The following is a 12,744-nucleotide window of genomic DNA, read 5'->3' as shown; positions in this document are numbered from 1 at the left end:
CCCTTATTGTTCTGCCTCAGTCTCAGCACCAGGTCGCCCACCTTTAGGTCTCGGCCTCGAATGCGCCGAGCTTGATAGCATCGTAGGGCTTGCTGGTACTTGGCTGAGTGTAGCAGCGCAATGTCTCGGGCTTCCTCTAGTTGGTCGAGGGCATCCTCATGGGTAGTGTGGTTGCTCTACCCTCGTTGTAGGCCTGAAGCCTTGGGGAACCGTACTCCAAGTCAGTGGGGAGGATGGCCTCGGCTCCATAGACTAGGAAGAACGGTGTGAACCCCGTGGCTCGACTCGGAGTGTTCCTTAGGCTCCAGATGACCGATGGGAGTTCGGCAAGCCATTTCTTGCCAAATTTCTTCAACCGGTTGTATATTCTTGGCTTGAGACCCTGTAGGATCATGCCGTTGGCATGTTATACTTGGTCATTTGTCCTAGGGTGTCCTATGGCCGACCAGGCCACATGGATGTGGTGGTCATCGCAGAATGTCAGGAACTTGTGGCCGGTGAATTATGTCCCATTGTCAGTGATGATGGTGTTTGGAACCCCGAACCTGTGGATGATATCGGTGAAGAACAGCACCGCTTGCTCGGATTTGATTTGAGTGATCAGATGAGCCTTGATCCACTTGGAGAACTTATCGATCGCTACCAGCAAATGGGTATAGCCCCCGGGGGCCTTCTGCAGAGGCCCAACCATGTCCAGCCCCCACATGGCGAATGGCCATGTAATGGGGATGGTTTGGAGGGCTTGGGCCGGGAGGTGCATCTGCCGCGCATAGTACTGGCATCCCTCGCAGGAGCGTACCAGCTTGGTGGCGTCAGCAACCGCCGTTGGCCAGTAGAACCCTTGGCGGAAGGCATTTCCGACGAGTGTCCGAGGCACTGCATGGTGCCCGAAAGCTCCTACGTGCAAGTCCCAAAGTAGGGCTTGGCCTGCCTCGGTGGTGATGCACCGTTGGAGGACGCCAGATGGGCTTTGCCTGTACAACTCGCCATTGTTGAGGACGTAAGTTTTGGCTCGTCGCGCAAGCCATCGGGCTTCAGTCCTATCTGTAGGAAGCTCTCCTCAAATGAGGCAATCAAGGAGCGAGACTCGCCAGTTCGTGCCCTGGTTGGCCACGGGAGGCCCCGCATTGATTTCCATGGCCTCGGGCTCGGCCGCAGGGGCCTCGGTGACAGAGGGGGCCTCGGGCCCTGCGGTGGGCTCGACCGGTGGGCCCTCTTCTGCCACCGAGGCGTAGTTGATGGAAGGCTTGTGGAGGTCTCTGGCGAAGATGTTTGGGGGGACCGGGGCCCGTGCCGACGCCATCTTTGCCAGTTCGTCCACGGCCTCGTTGAATTTTTGCGTAATGTGGTTGAGTTTGAGACCGTCGAACTTGTCTTCTAGGCGACGTACCAACTTGTAGTATGCCTCCATTTTAGGGTCATGGCAGTTCGACTCTTTCATCACTTGATCGACGACGAGCTACGAATTGCCCCGTATGTCGAGACGCCATACTCCAAGTTTGATGGCGATCTGCAACCCATTGACGAGGGCTTCATACTCGACTGCTTTGTTGGAGGTGACAAAGTGGAGCCAAATCATGTAGGGCATGTGCACTCCAAGGGGTGAGATGAAAAGCAGACCCGCGCCTGCCCCGGTCTTCATCAGGGACCCATCAAAGTACATGGTCTAGCATTCCGCCTGGAGTTGAGCAGGTGGCAGTTGGGTGTCGGTCCATTTAGCCACAAAATCGGCCAAGACCTGGGATTTAATTGCTTTTCGAGGTGCAAAAGACAGGGCTCCCCCCATGAGTTCGATGGCCCACTTGGCTATCCTACCCGAGGCCTCCCGGTTTTGGATTATCTCTCCTAGAGGGAAAGATGACACCACGGTCACCAGGTAGGACTCGAAGTAGTGACGCAGCTTGCGTCTAGCCAAGACTACAGCGTAGATTAGTTTCTAGATGTGGGGGTAGCGTGTCTTAGTCTTGGAGAGCACCTCGCTGATGAAGTAAATAGGTCATTGGATGGGTAGAGCATGCCCCTCTTCCTGCCTCTCGGCCACTACGGCCGCGCTGACCACTTGGGTCGTTGCGGTGATATAGAGTAAGAGGGCCTCACCATTGGTCGGCGGCACCAGGACGGGAGGATTGGTGAGCAGTGCCTTGAGCTTGGCGAGGGCTTCTTTGGCCTCGGGGATCCAAGAAAAGCGTTCGGATTTTCTCAAGAGGCGGTACAGAGGCAAGCCATTTTCGCCAAGGCGCGAGATGAAGCGGCTCAGGGCCGCAAGGCATCCCATAACCCTCTGCACTCCTTTGAGGTCTCGGATTGGTCCCATGTTGGTCACGGCCGAGACCTTCTCTGGGTTGGCCTCGATGCCACGCTCTGAGACTATGAATCCCAAGAGCATGCCTCGGGGGACCCCAAAGACACACTTCTCGGGGTTGAGCTTGATGCCCTTCTCTCTGAGGCATTTGAAGGCTATCTCCAAGTCATCAACGAGATTGTTGGCCTTTCTGGACTTGACCACGATGTCGTCCACATAGGCCTCGATGGTTCGCCCAATGTGCTCGTCGAAGACCTAGGTCATGCACCGCTGGTATGTGGCCCCTGTGTTTCTGAGGCCGAACGACATAGTCACATAGCAGTACATGCCGAATGGGGTGATGAAAGAAGTCGCGAGCTGGTCGGATTCTTTCATCTTGATTTGATGGTAACCGGAATATGCATCAAGGAAAGATAGGGTTTCGCATCCCGCAGTGGAGTTGATGATTTGGTCAATTCGAGGTAATGGGAATGGAACTGTTGGACACGCTTTATTCAAACCGGTGTAGTCTACACACATCCTCCACTTCCCATTTTTCTTTTTAACTAATACAGGATTAGCTAACCACTCTGGATGGGACACTTCCTTAATGAATTCGGCCGCCAAAAGCTTCTACACCTCCTCGCCGATGGCCCTGCGCTTTTCCTTGTCGAATCGGCGTAGGCGCTGCTTCATCGGTCTAGAGCCGGCCTGGATGTCCAAGGCATGCTCGGCGACCTCCCTCGGTATGCCCGGCATCTCCGAGGGACTCCACGCGAATACATTGGCATTCACGCAAAGAAAGTCGATGAGCACGGCTTCCTATTTGCTATCGAGGGTGGCAATGATCCTCAGCGCCCGGTCGTCAGAGCAGGTGGGGTCAATCGGGACGAGCTTGATGGCCTCTGTGGGCTCGAAAGTCCCGGCACGACACTTGGAGTCAGGCGCCTCGCTACCAAGTCGGTCGAGGTTGACGATGAGGGTCTCGGCCTCCACAAGAGCCTCAGCGTACTCGATGCATTCGACGTCACAGTCGTATGCATGCTCATACGTGGACTCGACAGAGATGACATCATTGGGGCCCGGCATCTTGAGCTTAAGGTAGGTGTAGTTGGGGACCGCCATGAACTTGGCGTAGCACGGCTGCCCTAGGATGACATGATAGGTCCCCTTGAACCCAACCACCTCGAAGGTGAGGACCTCCTTGCGGTAGTTAGAGGGAGTGCCAAAGCAGACGGGCAAGTCGATGCGCCCGAGGGGTCACATGCGTTTCCCTAGCACAATGCCGTGGAAGGGCGCAGCATCACCTTGGAGTCGTGACTGGTCGAGCTCCAGGAGCTCCAGGGTGTTGGCGTAGAGGATGTTGAGACCGCTGCCTCCGTCCATCAACACCTTGGTGAGCTGGGTGTTGCCGATGATCGGGTCGACGACGAGTGGGTACTGCCTAAGGTTTGGGACATAATCGGGGTGGTCGTCCCGATCAAAGGTGATCGCCTCCCGAGACCAGTCGAGGTACCGAGGAGTGGCCACCTCAACCAAGAAGACCTCCCGGTGCTCCTTCTTTCGCTGGTGCGCTGTGAGGCATGCTGAAGGCCCGCCAAAGATCATGAAGGCATTGTGCACCTTGGGGAACCCGTCGTCCTTGTCGTCATCCCTGTCGTCAACGCCCTTCTTCTTGGCATCGTCGTTTGGGAGCCCGAGCTTGGCATAGTAACACCAGAGCATGGTGCACTCTTCGAGGGTGTGCTTCACCGGGCCCTGGTGGTAAGGGCAAGGCTTCTTAAGCATATCGTCGAAGAGCCTAGGGCCTCTAGCGGGGCCTCAGGGATTCTTGCGATCTGCGGCCATGACTAGACCGGCCTCGAAGGCCTCTTGCTTCCCCTGGCGACCCTTTTTCTTTTTCTTGGGGAGGTGGGGGCCGAGGCCCCAGGGGCCTCGTCCCTCCGCTTCCCCTTGGTGTCGTTGTCGGGGAAGATGGCCCCGACAGCCTCTTCGCCCGAAGTGAAGTTGGTGGCGATGTCGAGGAGCACGGCCGCCATGGTCGGTATGTTCCAGCCTAGCTCTCGGACTAGGTCTCGGTAGGAGGTGCCGAAGAGGAACGCCTAGACAATTTCTGAGTCATCGACGCGGGGCAACTCGGTGCATTGCTTGGAGAAGCATCGGATGAAGTCTTGGAGAGACTCGTTTGGCCTCTGGCGACAACTCTTGAGGTCCCAGGAGTTCTTGGGGCGCACGTATGTGCCCTAGAAATTCCCGACGAAGACCTTTACCAAGTCGCGCTAGTTGTGGATCTGCAAGGGAGGGAGGTGTTCGAGCCAGGCTCATGCCAAGTCTGACAGAAACAAGGGGAGGTTGCGGATGATGAGCAGGTCATCATCCACGCCACCTAGCTGACAAGCCAGGTGGTAATTGGCCAGCCACAGCTCGGGGTTGGTATCACCGTTGTACTTTGCAAGGTTGGCCGGTTGTCGAAACCAGGCCAGGAAGTGAGTTCCGCGGATGGCCTTGCTAAAGACTCGAGGGCCAGGTGGCCTAGGAGAAGGACGACGGTCCTCCTCACTGTCATAGCGACCACCTCGGTGTGGGTGGTAGCCTCGGGTGGGCCCATTGTTGTCGTGGCGCCATCGCCTGCTGACCACATCGTGGTCGCCTTGCGCCTCGCGTCGGTCGCTGAGGCGGTCGTGCACCGAGGGGGCCTTGTTGGCTGTCAGTGCCCGAGCAGGCTCGGGATGAACTGAGGCCTCTCTATCCTACCAAGATGGTGCCATGGGTAGTTCCGAAGAGCCCCCGTGCCGTCGAGAGGCAGAACTTTCGGCCTACTGTACCACGGCGGTCTTGAGGAGGTCTCGAAGCTCGCCATGGACCCATCGCCCCTCCGAGGTAGAGGGCTCGAGCATCGTTCGGAGTACCATCACCACTGCCGCGATGTTCTAGCTAGCGCGATTGAAGATAGGGAGTTGCTCACCCCTTCATCATTGTTGATGCGGCGGTTGACGTCGCGAGCCCTCCACCGGGCTACTCTGCCATCACCACGACCTCGCTGCTCTTGCTCGAGAGTGTCTCGGAGCTGCTGTAGAAGGAGTCAGTCTTGTTCGACCTTGGCCTGAAGCTCACGAAGCTGCTCCAGGTCCAAGCGTCGAAGTTCCTCGGGGGTAAGGTTCTCATTCCATGCTGCCCAGGGCTCAACGCATGGAGGTGCGGCGCCACCTGCCCCCTCACAGGGCAGGGAGCAATTGCCTGCCCCATCATCCTCATCGCCCTCGCTTGGCATCCTGAGCTCGACATTGAAGCACTCACGAGTGGGATCGTAAGTGCCTTCGTCATTAGAGTCAGAGTAGTCGAAGCAGTAGTCGCTTGTGGCCATGAAGCAGTGCATGGCTTTAGGGTCGCAAAGCCCGGAGAAGTCCGCTCCAGCCCACGCCTCATCCTCCTTCGAGGAGTCAGCGTGGGTGTGGGTTGGGGTTGTGGCGATGAGGTCAAGGGCAAAACGTTGGTAGGTGGCGGCGGCATTACCCAACCCAAAGGGGTACGGGGATGATGTCATCGCCGGGCTCCACTCCATCGGAGCCGACTCCTCAGGAGGTGGTGGGGTAGAGCTTGGTGATGGGGCGTCGCTGCACGCCACCGGCGTCTTTCCCTTACCTAGGCTTAAGCTAGACAGGTCCTCAACCAGGGACTCTGTACCAACAGCCGGGCATGGGATACCGGCGGAGCGCGGTGCGTCGCCCTGAGCTCACGCGAAGCCAGGGTGGTCCCACCCGCGTCGCGCCTAGCGAGCGCGATGAGAGCGGTGGCCTAGGCGCCGCCTGCTCCTAGGCTGCTGGTGCGCGATGTCGTCGTCGGTCGATGGGGTTCTAGGTGGGAGGAGTACCATATCGTACTCATTTCCTAGAGACATGAACTCTAGGCTCTCGAACCAGATCACCGTGCCGTGACACAGAGGTCGCACGGGGTCTACCATCCGAAACTTGTTGGGATGACTAAGTTGACACGCAGTAGCGCCCCTACCTGGCGTGCCAACTGTCGGTGTTTTGGGTCTGGCGGATCCTCAACCGACTAGTAAAAGTGTACTATGTGTCCCTAATCCCGGATGGTGATGCAAAGAGATACAAGGTTTATACTAGTTCAGGTAATAGGTTCCCTACGTCTAGTCTAAGAGAGAGATCTTATATTCCTTGCGCCGAGGTGCTTGTAGTAGGGGCTTACAAGCTGAGCGAGAGAGGGAGCTAGTCCCAGGTCTCTGCGTGGAGTGGCGTGGGTTGCTTGAGATGTTGATCTCTTGCAGTGAGGAAGCGTGTGTGTTACAGAGCGTTGTGCGTTGCTTGCACATGTGAGTCTGTGTGTGTCTGTGTCCGTCCTCTAGAAGCGGCCCCGGTCACTCCCTTTTATAGTCGAAGGGAGGCACAGGGGCGGTACATGGATTTGCTACGTGGCGTTCTGTGAGCAGAGGCGGCATGTCCGAGCCCTGTAGCTCGTCACTGCGGCGGCATGGTTGGTGGAGCGGCCTTATACTCGGTGCACTAGAGCGACGCGTCAGTCACGCCTGATCCTGTGCAACGTGGGAGCTCCTGTGGCTTGGCGCAGGGTATGGTGCGTACTGCAGATGACGTGTCGGTCGCTGTATGTTGATAACGTAGAGAGTCGAGGCCTAGTCGGTGCAGAGGCTGAACCATTGTAGGGGGCTCAGTGGGCACGAGTCCCGAGGCTGCAGGGACCCCAAAGCGGATAGCCGAGGCTCGGAGGGAGCAGTTGGCCTTTGTATGTTGATTCTGAGGCTACAGGGACCCGAACATGACTCTCCACGCCACGCTGTCCTCGGAGCAGGGGTTAGGCAGCACAGTGCAGCACGGGTGTCAGTCGTGGGCACAGCACCGAGCACAGCAGCCGGTAACCCCTGCACTGTCCTATCCCGGATGGCATGGCGTTGATGTGACTCACGTCTCATCGGCCACTCCGCTGTATCGAGCCGTCGTTCGGCTAACGTCGCAGGAGTAGTTGAACGCGTTAGTTGGTCGTGACGTCCTGTCAGAGAAGTCAGTCAAGGCGGAGGCGACAGGGTTGTTGCCGAGCCGGCCTCGAGCGAGGCGGAGAATCGGTACCTCGTCTGAGGCCTTATGGGCGGGGCCTCGGGCGAGGCAGAGAATTGGTACCTCATCCGAGGCCTTACGGACGAGGCCTCGAGCGAGGCGAAGAATCGGTACCTCGTCCGAGGCCTTACGGGTGGGGCCTCGAGCGAGGCGGAGAATCGGTACCTCATCCGAGGCCTTACGGACAGGGCCTCGGGCAAGGCGGAGAATCAGTACCTTGTTCGAGGCCTTACGAGCGGGGCCTCAGGCGAGGCGGAGAATCGGTACCTCGTCCAAGGCCTTACGGGTGGGGCCTCGGGCGAGGCAGAGAATCGGTACCTCGTCTGAGGCCTTGCGGGCGGGGCCTCGAGCGAGGCGGAGAATCGGTACCTCGTCCGAGGCCTTACGTGCGGGGCCTCGAGCGAGGCAGAGAATCGGTACCTCGTCCGTGGCCTCGTGGTTTCATTTTGGGTCGAGCCCGCTTCGAGTGAGTCCGGATATTGTTCGAGGTGGGCCGGGCGGTCCAGCCGAGCCTCGGATAAGGTGGGGGTTTGCCGGTGGTTGTCTCTTGGCTTCGATTTTTATAAGGTCTAAGCGATTTTTTCAGTTCTTGCTTAGGGGACCCCTTTTTATGGTACCCGACACATAGTGCTTGACTTAATCATTCTGTCTTTCAATTGCCCAAGACCGAAGTGAAGGCTAAGAAGCCCCATGGTTAAAGGTAATATGGGTAAGTTTGAAGTCAGATCGGTTTATTCTAATCCAGAGAAAAATTCTTGTTTGAACGCATGTGTACTTTTGAGGAGTGAAAGCATCGTAGCAACTCCTGATCCATTTTTGCTGGTTTAGCTTTGCTAAGGGACTAGCAAAGGTTAAGCTTGGGGAGCTTGTTGATGGTAGTTAATAACCATTATAAAACATCAATAAAACATGTATAAGGGCATAATTGTGATCACCAACAAAGGTCTAGGGGTTTAAACTAATAAGTTCCACGAGTTTTGGTGAATCTGTATTTTATGCAGGGTTTATTTAGAAAACCGTCAAGGCGGACCTACATGTCAGAATTAATCATGCTTATCCGCTGTGAAACGGGGCTCTAGAGGACACCACACCGAAGCGGGAGCCAAGGGGCTACCATGTGGGGTAGGCCGGCCCCACCTGTAGGCCGCTCGGCCTCTAGGGCCACCCGTCAGCCTCTGCCTCATTATGTCGGTTCTCCGCTGCCTCCTAGGTTGCATCTACGTCGTTCTTTAAGTCGGTTTGATCCAAAGGCTCATGATGGACGCTCCGACCTATATATATTATCCCCTGCCTCCTCCCTCAGTAGATCCCTGAAACCCTAATTCATATCTTCAGGATCAGAGCCAGCAATCAAGAGAATATTAGTCCTCCATAGGATCTAGTCTTATAAATAGAATAGTGAGATAGAGAGTGAGGGAAGAGTTTAGAGGAGGTGCCGACCTGTCGGTGCTCACTCTATGGCTTGTACCTTGGCGGATCCAAGTTCTACTTAAGCTTGCTTCTAAGGATTCTCTGGTAATCAACTTCTAATTCAAGTAAGCATCGTGTTTATATTGCTCATCAGGTTCATAACTCTTTGAGTGCTTTAATCTATAGGACGCTCTAGGTTAAAGTAGTAATTGTAGGTGTAAGCGTGGTGCTTAGACCGGGTTACTTGTGGATGTACCCTACATTCCGGATCGATGGTAGCTCGCGAGGGTGACTCTTATAGCCTCGTTGAATCCTCTGTAGTCCACCTCCCGTTTGTAGGCCTAGCAGGATTTAGTTACTATAGAAAACATACTCTGCTTGTGCTTCCTTTAGTAATATCCCCAGTTGAACAATAGAAGACATAACTTACCGAAGTTAGAACTAGAAGACCTTTTGTGATCTCCTCTATACTCATATTTATCCTAACCTTATTGCTACCCCTAGTTAAGTTAGACCGTAGTTAGTCTCACACGTTTTCCTGTGGATACGATACTTAGAATACCTCTGGGTGAAAGCTACAGCGGTACCCGTACGCTTGCGGATTTATCTGTGTGCGTTAAAATATACCAACAGCGGTCGACGGTGCGGGAGGTGAAGGTTCGACAGCTAGCGGGAGTACGGATGAGGAGGAAGGGGCGCGTTGATATTTTCAACGACGGCTCTGGAAGGTCCGAGCGGAGGGGCGGAGGCCGATTGGGGGAAGCACCGGTAGTATTGGCTGATCGGACGGACAGAAACGAAAGGGTAACACGATCGGACAGATGGAAACGTAGGAGTGACGTGGATGAAGGAGTTTGGGGCTTTGGTATATAGGAATAAGGTTTATGGTAGATATTGCAAACCTCTGTTACACCCTCTACATTCTTGCTGGTATATTTCTTCAAACTCTGATATATGATGTGAGAAAACAAAAGTTTACAAATTAAAGCTATATATGTTGCTATATATTTATTCTGGAACAGGGTCGGATGCAGGATAATGTCTAGGGAGGCCTTCTTTAACCTTCAGACTGCTCCAACCTCTCCTTAAGGTGCATCCATGATAAAAAAAAAAATCCTAGAAGAAGCTAGGGGGGCACCGCTGGATCCATCCTGTTCAAGAATCAAAAGATGAATCGATTGAACAAAACCAGACTAGAATCGAAAAAAATAATGAGAAACACAACTGCATCTCCTTATTTTGTATGCTAGTATGTTAACATCTCCTCTTTTGTCCTGTCTTTGGCCCTGTTGTGAGTGACTCGTATGAAAAAAAAAGAAACAATATAAATAAATGAAAAAAAAAACTAGATCCGCGGTGGCTAGATAGCCCCCGGGTATTCCGGCTTAAGAAGAAGATTTTCTCATGCAGATCGAGAAAACCCTCGAACACCTGCCCCATTTATACACAGCGGCACCACATCTTCGTAAGATGAGCTAATCACAGACCTGTGCTTTAAACGTGGGGCAGACAAGGGAGTTTTTTTCTCTGGTAGCTGCGACCGAAGCCACGAATAAAAAGTGAATCCCTCGTGTCTTAGAACTCTGACCAGCCAATTTTGAGGATTTATCGTTGCAGTCTTTAAAAAAGATATTTATAGAAGTAGGATTTGTATGTGTACGTGAGTAGGGATGAGTGTACGAGTGTCTGTGTAATTGAAAAAAGAAAACTGTAGGACTGGGATGGGACCTGAACCATAACGAAACTAGTACCACATGGCATATATTCATTCTGTTGTCGTAAACGATCGTAAATTTTTAGTCAGAATAGTATTTTTTCTCACATAAATCAGCCAGTAGTATTTTTTCACGAACCAGCAACGATACGAATTAGCCAACCGAACAGGCTGATGGACCATTTTCAGAGGAGCAATAGCAAGCTGGCTTATATCCGATCGATCAAGACTCAAGAGGCCCTACAATTCGCAACCGCGCGAACGAAAATCATGCTCCGTGCAGATCTTGATTATTGGCATCCGTAAAAAAAAATCAGAGCCAAGAATCCAAGATGCATCCAGTTGAAGGAAAGGACGTGACCCCCATGCCATTGCTAATAAAGCCAGCCAAGGCACTGTCGGGCATTGGCCATTATGAGCCGTTTCGCACGCCCACAAGGAAAGCGAAGCTGCGACGGGCCATCCTTGTGTGTAGGGTCCCTTCCCTTCCCTTTGGATGGGCAATTGGACGATGAATGGAGTTTTTCGGAGGACCAGTGGAATGGTGCACTGCTACTGCACATTGGCCTTCCCAGATCTTTGCAAGTGTTTTTTTTTATCTCCAGTAGTAAACCCCCGGGGGGCTAGGAGAGGAGCATGCGGGAGGAGGACGCTGCTGCCGTGCCGTCCACCCGCACCTCGGCCACATAGTAAGGTCTTGTTTGATCCAAGAGGATTTTAAAAATCTAGATAAAAAAAAATTTGATGTGTCTTATTGGATTACGTACATGTATGTTAAAATCCACTAAAATCATATCGTGTTTGGATGAGATTCTAGGATTTTTTTTATCCTGATTCCTCGAATCCCACGGTAACCAAACGCTACCTAAATGCTAGAGGCCAAGGCATGGGGGCAAGCGGTAGAGGGCAGCCACAGTGGAGCAGGGATTCGAGCCCGGCGCGGGGCACGGGACACCTCCACCGTGCGATGCGAGACTTCGACCACCATTCCGCCCTCTAGCTAAAGAGATTTGGAACATTGTGCTGACCTTAGAGCATTTTGATGTGCAACTAATCCAGCCACATGTCCAGCCAATACAAATTTGTGCTTGGTGGGAGGAAGCAGCTGCCACAATCCCAATGCAGCGATGACAACACTTCAACGGGGTGGTGATTTCGATGTGGAACACTTGGAAAGAAAGAAACAGAAAGATTTTTTAAAACACCGCCATGGACGCAAGACAGGTAACCTCCAAAATCAAAGAAGACATCGATCTTCACTCACGGGTCTTTAACAATATAACTTAGCCCCCCTCTGTTTCTTCCCTAAGGGGAGTGGAGATCGTTCTTTTTCTATACGTAGGTTGTGCCCTCTGGGATGTTTTAGGCCTTCGATCTTTCTATACATAAACCTCCACTTCTCTTAATTGAGAAGTGGAGCTCCTGCCAAGTATTCTTTAAAAAAAAGGAGACGGAGTGACAGGCATTGCCAACATGTGTTGAACCCTTTTCTTTTCTCTGTGCAAGCATGTGTCAATCCTAATTGCACTGTCTTTTTTCTCTCTCTCTCTTGTAGTATTTCCTATGCTGATTGCTGAACTAGACCTGCGGGGGGAAGCCATCCCGGGTATTGCATTAAGAAGAAGAATCTTTTCACGTAGGTCCAGAAAACCTCTGAACCCCTGCCCCACCCCGGGCATTGCATTAAGAAGAAGAACATTCTCATGTAGGTCCAGAAAATCTTCGAACCCCTGCCCCACCTATACACAGCGGCACCGTACCCCTGTGAGAACAGGGCCGTTCCTTAGATTTGTGCTTTAGCGTGGGACAGATAAGGCGATTTTTTTAATCCTAGCCTGAAATTCGCTCTCACGAGAAGTCAAACCCAGGACCTGAGGAGTGAGTGCTGCTGAACGCTCCAACCGGTTGGACTATAGGCCCTTTGACGCTCTGTTTGGAACATTGCGAAGAATGGGAACAAAGCAGCAGACTCCTCCCGTTGTCGATTTTCACCAGCACAGGCCTAGACCAAAAGACTGCTGCCGCTCCAGCAAAGCAAGCACGGGACCGTGCCGCGCCATGCCATGCCATGCCGGGCCGTGCGATGCAGCCTGCCTCCTGCGCCTCTGCAACAAGACAACACGGCGGATGGATCCCCAGGAGTAGCGCCTTTTTATTACTCCTGCCCCCTTGTCCTCACTCCTCAGTCCTCACCGGCCACCGCTGCTGCTGGCTACAGTGCTCACCACCACGGTGGCCGTGGCTCACCCAAA

Source organism: Miscanthus floridulus, chromosome 18 (assembly GCF_019320115.1).
Source record: "Miscanthus floridulus cultivar M001 chromosome 18, ASM1932011v1, whole genome shotgun sequence".
Classification (NCBI taxonomy): domain Eukaryota; kingdom Viridiplantae; phylum Streptophyta; class Magnoliopsida; order Poales; family Poaceae; genus Miscanthus; species Miscanthus floridulus.
The sequence above is the reverse complement of the archived record's forward strand: the minus strand, read 5'-3'. Positions refer to the sequence as shown.